The sequence below is a fragment of the Tympanuchus pallidicinctus genome, unplaced genomic scaffold, assembly GCF_026119805.1.
Source record: "Tympanuchus pallidicinctus isolate F22 unplaced genomic scaffold, pur_lepc_1.0 scaffold5, whole genome shotgun sequence".
In the NCBI taxonomy this organism is placed as follows: domain Eukaryota; kingdom Metazoa; phylum Chordata; class Aves; order Galliformes; family Phasianidae; genus Tympanuchus; species Tympanuchus pallidicinctus.
In genome coordinates, this window is record NW_026294769.1 from 53862045 (window position 1) to 53877462 (window position 15418).

General features: G+C 47.2%; 1 protein-coding gene across 2 annotated transcripts in view; it reads right to left on the reverse strand.

The window, feature by feature from the left end:
* CFAP418 (cilia and flagella associated protein 418) overlaps nt 1–15418 on the reverse strand; it is a 124354-nt gene that overhangs the window by 96480 nt on the left and 12456 nt on the right. The gene's annotated exons all lie outside the window — the stretch shown is intronic.

Sequence of the window (15418 nt, forward strand, 5' to 3'; positions counted from 1 at the left end):
TGGTTAATGTTTAAATGGAAGCAGATTAGGGATTGTGTTACCGTCATTTTGTGTTTTCCTCTAATTGCTATGGACTGATAGAAGACTAGAAGACCGCCTGGTTCTGTTAGCAGATAATGCTACAGAAGGGCACAGATCTTCCAGTGTCTGAAAGCTGATTTTTTTATTTTTATTTTTTTTTTTAGCAGCAGCAAATTATTGTGGTAAATATTAGAAATCGTCTTGGCTACGAACTGCCTTGTGTTGGATGAAATGTGAGATCCTTGTTTGTGCCTGAGGACTGCCTTTGCCAGAGCTGACTGCTGTGCTTCTGGGCAGCGCCGGGTGCGGAGAATCTCTGCTCTGTTCCCTTGTTGTGCTGAAGTTTGGGGTTGCTGGGAAGCGCAGTGCAGTGACAGATGGGCCTGCCGTGCAGTGAGACGGCTCTGTTACCCTGTATGGGTCTGAAAGAGTCCTAAAGCAGCCCTGGGAATAAGCAATCTGAATCTCAGTCTCCAGAGAAGTGTTTTCTGAACTGCTTTTTAATTATCCATAAAACGCTACTCGTGACCTGAGTAAAAATTGGAACACTGCACTGAATGTATGTTTTGGCACATTTAGGATGAAAACAAAGAAAAGTGAGATGGGATTGGTTTGACAATGAGATGGTATGCGAGGAGCAGGATTTTTAGTGTTACTTGTACCCGGTACTTTAAGAAGCTGTCTCAGGTCAACTTCCTGCAGCCTAAGAGATTACAGGGTAGCAACAGAACCGAGAATGTGATGAAAGCAGGCTTTGGGATTTTTGTACTTCCACAGAACCCCAGGATGGCTGAGGAGGGACACCCGGAGCAGGGCCCAGGACCCAGGGACCTCAGGGTCTCTGGTGCTTCAGCACCACACAGCACAGCAGTGCTGCCTGCTGCTCAGAGGGAGCCCCTGTGCTCCAGTCTGTGCCCGCGGCCTCTTGTCTTGGCATTGGGCACCACTGAATAGAGCCTGGCTCTGTCTTCTTAACATCTTCCGTTCAGGTGTTTATGTAGACCCAGAGCCCCCTCGTCTCCATGCTGAGCAGGCCCAGCTCTCTTCCTGCAGGTGAGGGGCTCCAGGCCCTGCAGAATCTTCATGGCTCTTTGCTGGACTCTCTCCGTCTGCTGTCTCTCTCTTGTACTGGGGCCCCAAAACTGGACTTGACACTCCAGGTGTGGCCTCATCAGTGCAGAGATTATTCTTGGTTATACAGGGAGTAACTGGATGAAATGATATGAATGTATCTAATATTAGCCTTTGGGAAGTGTTCTACGCCAAGTTACAGCAATCTCCAAGAAAACAGCTGGGGATGGGGAGCTGCTTGTTCTGAGTATTGGTCAATTCCTTTGGTGTGTCTCCAGCCCGGTCCTGTGCAGGCTTCTGTGAAGTCCCTTTCCAGCATGAGATGGGCACCTGCTTCCTTGTGTACAGATACAGAGATATGTGCAACCACTTCCTTCCTGATCCACCTGGCTTGCTTCATACCAGTCCTATCATGAAGATAACAACTGTGGGCTGAGCCCGCCTCTCCTGCCTGACACAGGCACTGTGAATGCAGCTCTGCAGTTAGGCTGGGCCGTGGGAGCTCCGAGGTGTGCATGTGAGGAAGAAGGAAGGCAACAGAGGTAATGGCTATGTTGAGAAAATGAACGCATTAATAAATTAACATAGTCAGGAAGCCTTTCAGTCCATCATGAGCATCCGAAGTGCTGTGGGGCTTGCTGTAGTAGGAAAAGAAACCAGCTGTGGTGAGAAGAGGCTGTGGAGCTTAGTCTTCTCTTGGCTCTTTTTCTGAAGTTACTATAATATATATATATATATATATTTAAGTCTGTAGTAGTGTTACTCGTGGTGTGCATCTGACCTGACCCTTGTTATGCATAACGCAGTCTTTTGAGTAGTGATCCTACATGTTGATTTAGTTCATCAGAATTGAGAGTAATGTATGCAAGGAGGAATGCCCCCCAAGCTCATTTTGAATCTGATTCAACTTTGCTTTTTGTGGTGTTTAAGTTCCTGCACGAGCTCTCTGGAAGCAGAGAGAAGTTGCCTTCTAGGTGCTTGCTTTCTGATGCTTATCATTTTGTGTTACAGGTCAGCTGCTTGGGAAGGTTTAGACATGGCACTAAGCAGTGTGGTCAGTGGTTGGACTGGTTGATCCAGTTGGTGGTTGGACTGGTGATCTTGAAGGCCTTTTCCAACCTGGATGATACCATGAAAAGCAGTTAACTGCTAAGCTGCTCAGCACACACAAACGAAGAGTCCTGCTCAAGGGTAGAGTGCAATCCTTAGTGGCTACTGATGGCAGAGTCCTCTTGTGTAGCTGTTGGGAGAGGTAACTCCCAGTACTGTCAGCTGTGGCATCCCATAAGCAGGAATGGGGATGGAGCTACACTTACTCTGAATGCTTATTCAGGGTGCGGGGAGGGTTGAATGAATGTGGAAATTCCTGAGCAAAGCAAGCACAGAGGTTGCAATCTGCTGGCGGCAGCAAGCGTCAGCACGCCTGGTGTGTGTCGCCTAGTTTGGGTCTGACAGGTGGGGCTTGGCTATGAGCTCCTGGCTCCAGTGCTGCTGTCTGTGGCTTTTATCTGCAGTTTCTGTGTTGGATCTTGTGCTGTTTGGAGGTGTTAAAAGCATCCTTAGTCGTCCTTCCGCTTGTGCGAGCATGAGTGCATGTGGACAGAGGTGTCTGAGGTGTCTGTCCCTGCTGTTTTGGTGGTGGATGCTATTTGTTGCAGTGTGCAGTGCAACCTACACCGGGTAAAGGGAAGGTTGGTATGCAGGATTTACATAGAATCACAGAATGGCTTGGTTTGGAAGAACCTAAGAGATCACCCAGTTCCAACCCCTCCACCATAGGCACCTCCAGATCAGGCTGCCCAGGGTCCCATCCAACCTGACCTTAAGCATCTCTAGGGATGGGGCATCCATAGCTTCTCTGGGCCACCTATGCCAGAGCCTCACTGCCCTCACAGTGACAAGAGTTCTCCTATATCCAATCTGAATCTCCTTTCTTTTTAGTTTAAAACCACTGCTGCTTGTCCTGTCCACTACAGGGCTGTGTGTATGTATATGTACTGGATTTTTTGGGGAACTTGATTCCTTATTTCAGCCTTGTTTCCCAGCCTCTTCTTGAAGCAGGAAGATGGAAGAACATCTAAGAGTTGTTGGTATTTTATTTGTATCCAGGTGTTTCACACAAGATGTTTTTCTGCTGCTGCTGTCATCCCTTTCTTCTGTTCCCCATTTTCACCCATACGTAGTTCTTTCAGAGGAGAACTATCCTACCTCAATACTTTATTTTCTGCTCCCTAGCATAAGTGCTGACATTTGTCTAGGTTTGGAATGCCAGCACAGCACGTTGCTTTGCTGTGCTCCTTCCTATTGTCCAGGCTTTAAACCTCTTGCTGTGGGCTGACACCTGTAGTTTCTCACTCCAGCAGTCACACTGCACTGGGCATCACCAGCCACAGGCCTACCTACTCCTAAAGCAGCACAGCTGCCACCGGCAATGCTCTGTGCTGTAGCAAGATAGGACTCCTGCTCAGTGTTGCATATGCTTTCCTCAATGTTCAGGGCACTTCAGACAGTAACTCTGGGAATGTCCTATGGTGTGCTTCAGCGTTAAATCATTCTGTGTTTACCATGCAGAGAAAGCATATGGTTACAACCATGGCTCCATAAGGCAACACCCTTGCTATTATAGAAACTGTTGTGCATCCCTGCTCCAGTAAGGGCTTCTCAATTGCTTCACTCTATGACATGTCTGAACCTGCCTCCTGCAATAGGTTTCAAAGGAAAAACCTCAGATCAAGGAAAAAGGAAAGTGAGTCACAGAGGAACAACACTTTCGGGGCAGGGTTGGTGTGCTCCTTCCTGCTGTCTGCACTTCCTGGAGCCGATGAGTGTCAGGGGCTGCAGCTCTGGATGCTGAGAGCTGGATTTTGTGAACACTGGGAGATGGGGAGAACGCTGTGTGACAGGTAAAGCACAGCCGTCAGTGGCTAAGCAACTGGAGCTCTGTTTACACACACAGATGCCAAAGCAGACTTGCAGACACATTTTGCTGGTAGCTGGACCAGTGTTTTGTTTAAAATATGAAGTAACATCACAGATGGGAATTTCCTGCTTCCATGTAAGCACCTGCGCTGGAGCTGCAGGAAGCCACAGGGAAAACAGTGGTGGTGGAGAGGAGAAGAGGGGTCAGGGCTGTTCCTGCAGTGGATGCAAGGTGCAGCTTCTGTTCTACAAAGCATCATTTTAGTGGCCAGTATGTCCATGTCTTTTTTGTACTAAGGGCCCCAGAACTGGACCCAGCACTCCAGATGTGGCCTCACCAGTGCTGAGCAGAGATGAGGGATTACCTCCTTTGATCTGATGGCAACATATTGCCTAACACAATCAAGGGTACCATCGGCCTTCTTTGGAGCAAGGGCAGTATGTGCTGGCACAGAAGCGTGTGGCATGGAACACAGGGCCCAAAGCCATCGTGGAAAGGGAACCAGGTTCCAGCACAGACCCAACACCTTGCCCAGTGTCACTGTGGCACACTGTGAAGTATCTGGCTCCCCTGTTTTGTTTAAAGCACAGAATTTGTAGTCGATTATCTGATGATGTGAGAGAGGTGCAAAGTGAGCAATCCTGCTGGCTGCAAGTGTGGATTTTTGTTTTCAGAAGGGAAAGAAAAAAAATCTGTAATCTCACTGTGAGGCAGCTGAACACTTACCATGCTGTGTTATCAAGAGCCATGGCGTGGGAGGCAATCAGGGAGGAGGAACATGATCCAACTGAGCAGGCACCCTGAGCAGAGCACGGTGTGAGGAGACAGAGGAGCCTGGTAGTAGGGACTCCCTGATCACGATGCTTTTTCCTTGGCCAAAGGGTTGTGATCAATGGTTCTGTGCCTGGGTGGAGGCTGGTCACAAGCGATGTTCCTCAGGGGTCAGTCTTGGGACCGGTGCTCTTCATCATCTTCATCAATGACATAGATAATTGCGCTGAGTGTACCCTCAGAGAATTTGCAGATGACACCATGCTGTGTGGTGCAGTTGATACACTGGAAGGAAGGGAAGACATCCAGAGGGACCTGGACAGGATAGAGAAGTGGGCTCATGAAAACCTAATGGGGTTCAACAAGGCCAGCTACAAGGCGCTGCACTTGGGTCACGGCAATCCCAGGTATTTATACAAACTGGGGAAGATCTCCTTGAGAGCAGCCCTGCAGAGAAGGACTTGGGGGTCCTGGTAGACAAGAAGCTCGACACGAGCCAGCAGTGTGCACTTGTAGCCTGAAAGGCCAACTGTGTTCTGGGTTGCATTAGAAAAGGGGTGGCCAGCAGGGAGAGGGAGGTGATTGTCCCGCTCTACTCAGCTCTTGGGAGGACCCATCTGCAGTACTGCATCCAGGCCTGGGGCTCCCAGTAGAGAAAGGACATGGAGCTCTTGGAACGTTCAGAGGAAGGGTACTAAGATGATCAGAGGGCTGGAGCACCTTTCTGTGAGGGAAGGTTCAGATAACTGGGTTCGTTAAGCTTGGAGAAGAGAAGGCTCTGGGGAGACCTCATTGTGGACTTCCAGTACCTGAGGGGAGTGTATAAGCAGGAGGCGGAATGGCTGTTTATGAGGGTGGATAGCGATAGGACAAGGGAGAATGGTTTTAAATTGAGGAAACTAAGACGGGGAGATTTAAGTTAGGTATTAGGAGGAAGTTTTTCACACAGAAGGTGGTGATGCACTGGACTGGTGACTGCCCAAGGAGGTTGTGGATGCCCCAGTTCCTAGAGGCATTCAAGGCCAGGCTGGATCTGGGTCTGGGCATCTAGTGGTTGACAGTCCTGCATGTAGCTGGGGGTTGAAACTAGATGATCACTGTGGTTCTTTTCAACCCAGGCCATTCTATGATTTTATGATTCTATGATTCTATGATCACGTGGAGCCTCTGTCACCCAAACAGTGTGCACTTTGCACTGGTAAGTAGTGCACAGGGCGTTTCAACCCACAGAGCAGCTCCTGCAGGTGGACAGGTGATGCTGCTAGTTTCCTTCCAGCGGAGCAGTGGGCATGCTGACTTTGCTCCAGCAGCCCTGCAGCATTCTCTTGTTGATTCAGCTCCAGGGCCGTGCAGAGGGCTGCTGGAGCAATGCTGCTGGCTGCTGATGCACCAGCTGTTTTCCTATTGCTCCACCTCCCCAGAGCAACATCAAAACATCAGGTTTCATTATGCAGCAGGTCTTTTGGAGGAAAACTGAAAACATGAACCCTGAAGGTTCCTAATCTGAAAGTGAAATAAAGAGGCTGAATGTATTATATGTAAATTCTTTCTTTGGAAGTGCTGACTTCTTATCTTTGAATTGCTGAGAGAAGGAAGCTCTGAGAAAGGCATTGTTGTGCTCCTGTTTTTCATCCTCTGTTTGATAGCTTGGGTGCCTCTCCTGGCACAGTGTATCTGAGGACTCCGAAGCTCTTTCCACAGCCAGATCCTGCAGTCCTGGGTGCATCTCCATACTCTCACTCGCTTGCATCAACTGTTCTCCTTTGGCTTCTGCAGTAAATGGCACGATGGCCTGAAAGCACAAACCTTTTAAGCAAAGCAGGCCACTTTTCTTGCTTAATAATTTAAGGGCAGCTTTTGTACCAGCTCAGGGGGCATAATCTGCCTTTGGAGAGGCCTAGGAATTTTTTTTTTTTTTTTTTTTTTTTTTTTTTTTTTTTTTTTTTGCCTCCTGCTTGCTCCAGTGTAAGTGGGGAAGAGCTGTGTGCCTGAAACAGAGCTGTACTTACAGTTACATGGGGGCAAAGAGAGCATCATTTGTGCTGCCAGGAGCCAGCAGGTAAATTCAGGGGCTCCCCTTGGTGCTAGTGCTGATACAGTCCCTGCCGTGTCCCTGCTGTGTCCTGTGTGTCCCTGCTGGCACCACTGGTCCTGCTCTGGCCATGCTGGTTCTGGCATAAAACTTTCTGTCACAACAATTGAGTGAAACCAACTGTTGGTGTCACTCATATCAAAAGACAAACATCCAGCCTGGAGGAGCTCTTTCCTCTCCAGTCAGCTTGAAAGAAAGGTGCTGGGATCTGATCTTCCTCAGCACTGCTGCTCACCAAAACAACAGGGCCTTAGATGGAGCTGAAAGGGGGAGGATGTCCAAGTGTGGTTAATCTGCATTTCAGAGACCCAACCTGAGCTCTCACTGCTGGGTGATAAAAACCTCCACTCACATTAAAGCATAGCAGTCGTGCTTGTGGTTTGCTTTTACTTTTTCTTTATAATAAGGGCATGTTTTCTGATGGTGCAGTGAAGCACGCAGAGAATCAAACCAAAGCTCCTAACACCCAGGTCTGATTCAGCCATGTTGGTAGGCAACTGGGATTTCCAGGGGCAAGTTGGTGTCTGGCCAAACACCAGCCCTGCAGCATCCCTCTGAGGGTCTGAGGCTTGTATTGCACAGCTGCCTGCCAAGATTTAGAACAGCAACACGTTCATCAGTGAGGTCCTGTCATCACCTGGCTCCCTGAGCATGTGTACTCAGATGTGGGGCAGGGCCCATGGGTTCCCCCCAGGCCTCAGGCCCTGTTTGGTCCATGGGATGCAGCACTGGCTGGGTTTTGCCCCACTCTGAAGAACCAGAAAGCCTACTTGTGGTGCTTGGGGCTGAGTCACAGCCAGCCAGCCCTGTTGGGCCTAGTCACAGCAGGTTGGCCTCATGTTCACCCTGTCCTCACTCCTGCCCAGTGCCTGTGCCCGCTGAAGCTGCTCATGGCTTCTGCCTGGGGAGAGCAGCTGCACGCAGGTATTTGTTTACAGGCATCACAAGGAGCGTGATGGAGCACTGCCAGGTAACCTGCTGGTCATAACTGCTCTGGGGCAGTTGGCTGGGAATCACAAACATTCTCTTCATTTAAATACTATTCATTTATTTTAACCTGTTGCAAGCTGGCAGGTGGGGACAGCTGCGAGAGCAAGCACACGTTAGCACTAATTAGCACTAATTGGCACCATGCAGGCCTGCTGGAGCTGGAGGCAGGGGACACTGCTGGGCCCCAGGGAAGGTCTTGTGCTCTCAGTAGGAAGACTGCTGCCATTTTGAATATCATTGCCTGGCCATTGAGCCAGCCGTGTGGGATGATACTAAACTTGAGATTTCAGGTCTCTTTGGTCCATACTCACTTTGATTATTGATCAAAGGCACTTCTGAGAGTTTTACTTCTCTCCAAATGCAGCATATCTCCTTTTCCAAGTAATATTAGCTCCCAGAGACCCTGAGATGCATGCAAAACACACCAATGCCAAGCTGTACCATGTTGCATAAAGTACATAGGCAAAATAAGCAACATGAAATGCCACATGTGCCCCTGCATAGCTCTCAGATTGCTGTCTTGCAGGCTCAGAGGAAGACCTCTTATTGGCCATGTCCTCACCCAGAAAACAACAGCTCAAGTCTTCATGCATTCCCTCTGCACCCACCAGCAATGTGGTTTTATCATGGTGTGCATCAGCAACTTCAGAAGCTACAACTGAAAGATGCAAAAAGTTTTCTTGAGTAAGGAAGGAAAGCAAAAGAATGAACATTTTCTCTTGCTTGTGTAGGTTGTGTAGCTTCCTCTGCACAAATGTCTTCAGCCCCATCCCTCTCTGCCTCATATCTGGAGAGACCTATTTTGTTCTTGCCAAAGGCATCTTGTGCTGTGTCTTTCACTTTATGACTTACTTTCAGCCTCCTACTCACTTCTCTACTGCTCATGGTGTCCTGTGCTCCTCCTTGTCACTGCTTGTCACTACAGCATCCCTCGTTTCCCTCAGTGAGGCCTGTTGGTGACATGGGGTGGCAGTGATGGAGCTCTGAGAACATCAGCTCTGTGTCAGCCAGCAGTCTCCCAGCTGCCTTAACGCCTCTCTGCTCTGACAGCACCAGCCCATGTGAGGTTCAGCTGCTTTCACCGGCCAGAGGAAACATCTGCATGTTGATGTTTGCAATTAGAGAGGTGGTCCCCTTGCACTATGCTTTAGATAGATGTAAAACAGCTGCAAAAATAGCTGTGCTTCTTGCCCAGTCTCTATGTGCTAGCTAAATAACAGTTTGCTAAAGGACATATATACACAAGGGCATCTATACACAACCCTCCTAAAGTTCCTCCTTGGTAGATTTTTCCTTCTATTATTTCCTATATTCCTTATCAATATTTAACATGTCAATTGTCAAATATTAACAATTACGTTAAATATCAGCAATAACTGATGAATCTAGGAGTGATGGTTGCTGAGCAGTTAGTTAAACACCAAGAATTTACAAGGAACTAAAGGCAATGACTCGATCCTTTTTGTGCATGTCTGCCTCTACAAAAAGTGTTCCTAAAAAGGCTTTGTCAAACTGGAGAAGAGGTGAGTGTGCAGTAAGAGAATGGCCATTTCAGTGGACAGATGATAACTGTAATGTATCTTTATTTGTTTCTAATGTTAAGCACTTTAAGGAGAGCAGCTTTGTTTGCAATAGTTCTGCCAACCTGGCAGCCAACTATGTGTGCAGTGTTGCTATAATTTTGAAAATGTGGTTTAAGAAAATCATGAAGTCATAGAATCACAGAGTGGTTTGGCTTAGAAGGCATCTGAAAGCCTGCCTAGCTCTGACCCCCTGCCATGGGCAGGGCTGCCCCCCACCAGCTCAGGCTGCCCAGGGCTCTATCCAACCTGGCCTTGAACTGCTCCAGGGAGGGGGCACCATAGCTGCTCTGGGCAACTTGTGTCAGTGCTTCAATGCTCTCTGAGTTAAAAATGAAAAGGGACAAAGTCCCAGCCTTCCTCTTTCCCATAGCATGTCACCACCCTAGATTTCACCCTAGAGTGGGTCTGGCATGTAAAATTTTCTAACTAGAAATGGAGACACGATGTTCTCCTCAGAGGTGACAAATCCCTTAAACATTTTTTGTGACCTACCTGCAGGTGTAGGAAGCACACACCAAAAGTCACTGAGCAAGTGATGATAAAAGCAGGTATGCAATAAGCCTGTTTGAAGTGCAAGCGAGAGTACGCACACAGTGTTTTGTGAATGCTTAAATGAATTTAATTGGCTCTGTTGAACTGATGTAATCTGTAGTTAGATAAGCTCCTACGGTATGATTTTTAAACTGGTTTCCCTAGGAGAGTATCAGGAGGACTGTTCTTATTTCTGGCTTCATAGGCCTGGACAGAGATAAAGGAATGATACAAAACCACCTCAGCCGGTTTGACGTAACAGCAAAACACCAAACTGGTCCTACTGGGAAGCTGTCCTAGAGCCAGCAGCCATGCCTAGTTACAGGATGCTGCAGAGCTCAGACACAAATTCAGTATAGGGAAATACATCAGCCAACTGCCTTCGGTTTGCCTTTAATAAGTGGCAAAAGAGGACTGTTGGCATGCAATTAGAGGCTAACACCACTTGGCTAGGGACGTGTTCTGCTGTAAGGGAGAGCTGACTTTGAGAGCAGAAGCCCCATGAAGTCATCGGCAGTGCTGCTTTTGTGTGCGTGTCTGCAGCTCTGTTCATCCCATTAGTGAGTTACAAACATGAACATCACCCAAAGCATCGAGCTGCATCACTGTCAGCATCACAGGGAGCCAGGAATGCCCATGGTTACTTGTAGAAAGGAAATAGGGAACAAACATTTAAGAGCCTTAAAATCTTCATCTTGTGGCCTCTGACTTTCATTCTCCCATAGTTTCAAATTCTAAGACATTTAATGATGACACCCAGGGACTTCTCTTCCCTTTAGTGCCAAGTGGCACCACCCAGCTGAGCGTCCTTTGCATAAGCCTACCCAGCACTTGTCAGAGATAGCACACTGATGGTAGCAGTGCCACTTCCCAGACATAAAGTGGGACGCTGTGGGGAAGAGAACCCCCTTGCAGGGGCCCAGCTGTGTGATTTACCATGTTTTTGTTCTCTTCTTACCGTTACTGAGCAGCAGCACTGACCAGCACTGATGGAGCCCTCAGTGGTGACCGGGGGGGGCTTGATCCCTGCACAACAGTTTCATCCTTTAATTCAGGTTAATGCTCCAAAGAAATGCTGTGCTTATCCCCGTTGCATAACCACACTTCAGACTGCGTAGTGCAGAGACATTTCGGTGCCTGTGGACCTTATTTTAGCATCAGCTGCTCATGAAACCGCTACGTTCCCTGTCCCTGTTTCCCTATGAAACACTGTCATATTGATTCAATTTACAAATCAAGTGGAGATAATTTCTCAAGGTTATAAGAAGTAGAAATCTGTGGGCCGTGGCCTCATTTTATTTACACTTTTAAGTCTGTGGCTGTAGCTCTTGTACTTCTAAGTTGCTTTACTTTTTGTGCTTTCTTCACTAGGGCTGTGATGTGTGGGGTTTTTAAAGATATGATGCTTTACACAGGGCTCATCTTTCTTTCAGATGCTCCAAGCAATGCAAATGTCCGAAATTTCCCAAACTTTTACAAAAATACAAGCTCTGCTGGAGCCCTTGGCTTTGCCTTTGTGCCCAGGCACTGTATATGGAAGCATAAGCAATGCTGGCAGCTAGTGGGATCCTGCCCGGAGCATAGCAGGGATGCAACCCTTCACACACTCCTGCATGTAACCCAGTGGCAGGAGCTCAATGAGGATATCTGCACATGAGTGTGTTAATGAGCTGTAATCTACGTGCCAGTGCTGAGTCAGACTATGTTGGAGTGAGAAGATTTCCCTACAAACACACTTTGCATTTCGGTAAGAATTTGCCTCTGGGTTTTGAAAGCCGAAGTCAGCTGCTGCTCAGCTTATGGCCTTGCTTACAGATCTTGCTTTCTATCTGCAAGCACTAGTTTTTCTTCCAGATGCACATACACCTGCAAAGCAAATGCAAGGCTGCTGACAACAGATCTACTTTTATTAGCTCCACTTCTCGGCCTCTCAGGTGTGCTGTGTGACCTCCCAGGCCAGAGCTGGTCAGTGCAGCAGGGTAGGGCACAGGGGAAGCAATGGTTAAAATGGTTTAAGTGTAAATGTGTTAAGTTAAGGGAAGACTGTCAAAAGTGTTGAGTTCCTGTCCTCTTCTCCCATGTCTATCCTCCCTGGGCTAAAATACAGCCCAAGCCACTGGGTAGCATGAGAGAGGGATGTCCCTTGTGCTTCTCCAGGCAGAGGAATCCTCACTGTCTTTCCTTGGCCACCGATGGCATGCAGCAGCCACCAGAGCCCCTGCACAACTGGTGGCACCTGTATGGGCTCAGCATAGTGTGCCCCGACTCTGGTGATGCCTCTCAGGCAGTGTTGATACAGTTCACTTGGACATGGCTGTAGGAAAAGAGGACAATATGTCATTTCAGACAAGTCTATGGGCTCCCATTTTGAGACCTTAGTCCTTGAAATAGCAGGACAGGAAATGTGAGTAACTTGCAGCATCAGACAGAAAAGGAAAGTGGCTGTTTTGCTCTTTTATGGCCTGTCAGGTATGGGACAATGAAGTGAGAATGTGCTGGGGCGGACCTGATGAGGTGCTGGTACTGTAGGGTGCTGTTAGGCTGTTTGCTTTTTCCCTGCTTAAAGGTGTCCTTTGCCTTGTGATGGACGCTAGAAATACTCCAGGTAACCAAATGCCCAGAGCTGGCTGAGAACTCAGTAGCGAATTGTTATTGCAAGGTCTGCAAAACCATTGGACATCTGGAAATGATCCGCTTTACAAACACATCCTTTATAAAGAACTAATGCTCTTCAGGCTTCGGGAGCCATTTCCAAAGTACTGCAGGGGAAAAGGAACTATTTTGCAAAAACAGAGAGACGAAGGATTTTCGCTTACCCCAGCAGCTGTGTGTGAAGCACCTGGCTGGGCACTGGGTGCTGGCTGCTGCCAGCTGTGTCAGCAGCGATCCCAGGCACAGCAGGAGATGTGCCCAACCCACTGTGTGCTGAGCAGATGGACCTGGTTTCTCCTTGGCTTAAGTTGCCTTAGTAATTCAGTTCCAGAACGTTCTCTTCATGATTCCCCAAGACAGATATATGTCACTGCTCCTCACAAGCATTGGTAGACTCTTTTATACCACTCTCATTTTTCATAGTTTGATTGTTTCCAGCCTTCCTCACCAGAATCGAACTAAATATATATCTAGCATGGAAAAAAAAATGTGAAAAGAGGTGTTTCAGACATATGTGGGCAGATGCAGCTGAAAAACTGCCTTGAAGTGTTTCCAGGTCTCAATTTTAGCTTGAATAAAGTTTTTAGAAAAATCTGAAACGACTTTGGTGCATACTTGGGGGAAGAAGGGAGGAACAGAAATCATCATTCATAGAAAAGTCAGTGCTGAGGATGTTACGATTTTGTGTTGAACTCTTCATTTCATCCACCAGAGCATTGACTGAATGGTGCCTTGCTTTGCTGTAGGTTCAGGGCAGATGGATTTCCCAAGATACACGCAGAAATAAGAAAGAAACTCATGTCAAATGTTATTGAGCAACTATAAAGAGAGTTTTGAGGCCATTCATCCTTCACTTGTGAACCAGGTGCCTTCCTGATTCAAAGCACATAAAACAATGCTGTAGCAATGCTGCTTATACCTCTGAAGGGCTGGAGCTGGTCTGCATTAGCTCTTACCAAACCCCTCATCCAAAAATTAAACTAGATACTGTGTTGTGCATTAGGATTCAGGAAAGTCTCTGATTTCTTTAGAGGCAATAAGACTAATGGTAACACTTAGTATGATAAAAGCTTTTCCTGTTAAAAGCCACATACCCTCCTTCTTCACCACGCAAGTCAATCTCTTCCTGCAAGGGTCAGTAGCAGGGACGGAATGAGATTGAACTATACCACAGTAAGCATTATTTTGGATAACCAGCCTCCAGATATAATCTCTTCCTAAAGCCTTCTGCATGCTTGAGATCATACCCTGATTACATTGACATGAAGGTCTTCCCAGGAAGGGACAGGCAGCAGTCTGCTGGAGCAATCTGTACGCTCCTTACCGGCATCCTGAGCAGCCCGCTCTGCCAAGATAAGGAGCTGGATACTAAATTCAATCTTCCTGTCTGGGGTAGCTGCTTCCCCCCTTCCTGTCAACGCTGTTTACATCAGTGCAGGCAGGACACAGTCTTCCAAGCACAGATTGCTGACTATCCCAATGCTTCTCTGCATTAGCTGAAAAACATACACTCTATTTGCTATCACAAGCATTGCATTATCTTATAGTAAGGCCATACTGCTCCCCTTCAATTAGAGACTGACAATCACATTTTAAAATAGATGTATTTAGGGTACCTGAGGCTGAAATATCGTGTCTGTTTGTCCAGTATGAAAACATCTCTTCTTTCTCCCAGTTCTTCAGTGTAAGCTCCAAGGCTGTAAGCGTTTCAGTTTCATTAAATGCTCATGAAAAACTTTAACGATATTCTTGTATTTGAGTAACAGTTATAAACCACTGGCTTAGAGGCTTTTCACCTGAATGAATGTATCTGAAGTCTATCACCTGGAAACAGCTTGAAAAGTACTGCAAGAAGCCCATAGCACAAATATTAGAGGAAAAACCCCAACCCAAATGAGTTGCATTCAGCTCACTTCTCCTTGTGGACATCTTTGTGAAACACAACGGTACCCTCTGGAGGTGCAGCTCCTTTCTTCTGCACATCACTTCACTGTGCAGCTCAGGGGCCCAGCGTGGAAGTGACTGGGGGGCAGCAATGTGGGGCAGATCCAGCCCCGTCTTCTGGGCCAGACCTATGAGATTGCAGTCATCCTAAAAATCTCCTAGAGGGGACACCTCCTGTGGTAGTCCTTTTGTCCTTCCTTTTGATAAATGTTTTGAGGACATCTGAACTTCCCCCTACAGCACGCTGCTTTTATCTCTGTTATTTAGGTGTGTCTGCATTACTTCAGAACTAAACAAACAAAATCCAAAGCAAAGATAAGGTTTATTTATCGCCTGAAAAATGTATCCACAAAGCCTTTTTACATCAGTTTTCTGCAGGATACTACTTGGCCTTGCTTGCTGTTCTGTTCCCTAGTAAAACTTCTTGCCAACTGTTTCTCCAATTAAAGGGAAATAAATAAGGAAAAAAAGCTACTGAGATTACTCATCTATGGTGTAACTAGGCTAAATTCAGATGATACTCTTCACCAGCAAAATAAGCAACTTTTGATTTTATGGCTGAGATATATCTGTGCTCCTGGTTAAAGGCACGTTATCGCTTTGCGTGCAGAAGTTAGCCTTGAAACTACAGAAAGAAGCACAACCTCACAGGTTAATAGAGACTGTGTTTAGTACTTAACTTCCACCTGCTGGTTTACTGAAGGACCTGAAGAGAGTTCAAGTGGACACAACATTTTATATCTTGCTGTTCACCAAAACCTTAACCATGGCTAACGGCTGATGTACTGCAAGGTACAGGTCCTTGGAAGATTCTCACTGCCAGCAGTCAAACGCTATGGAGCA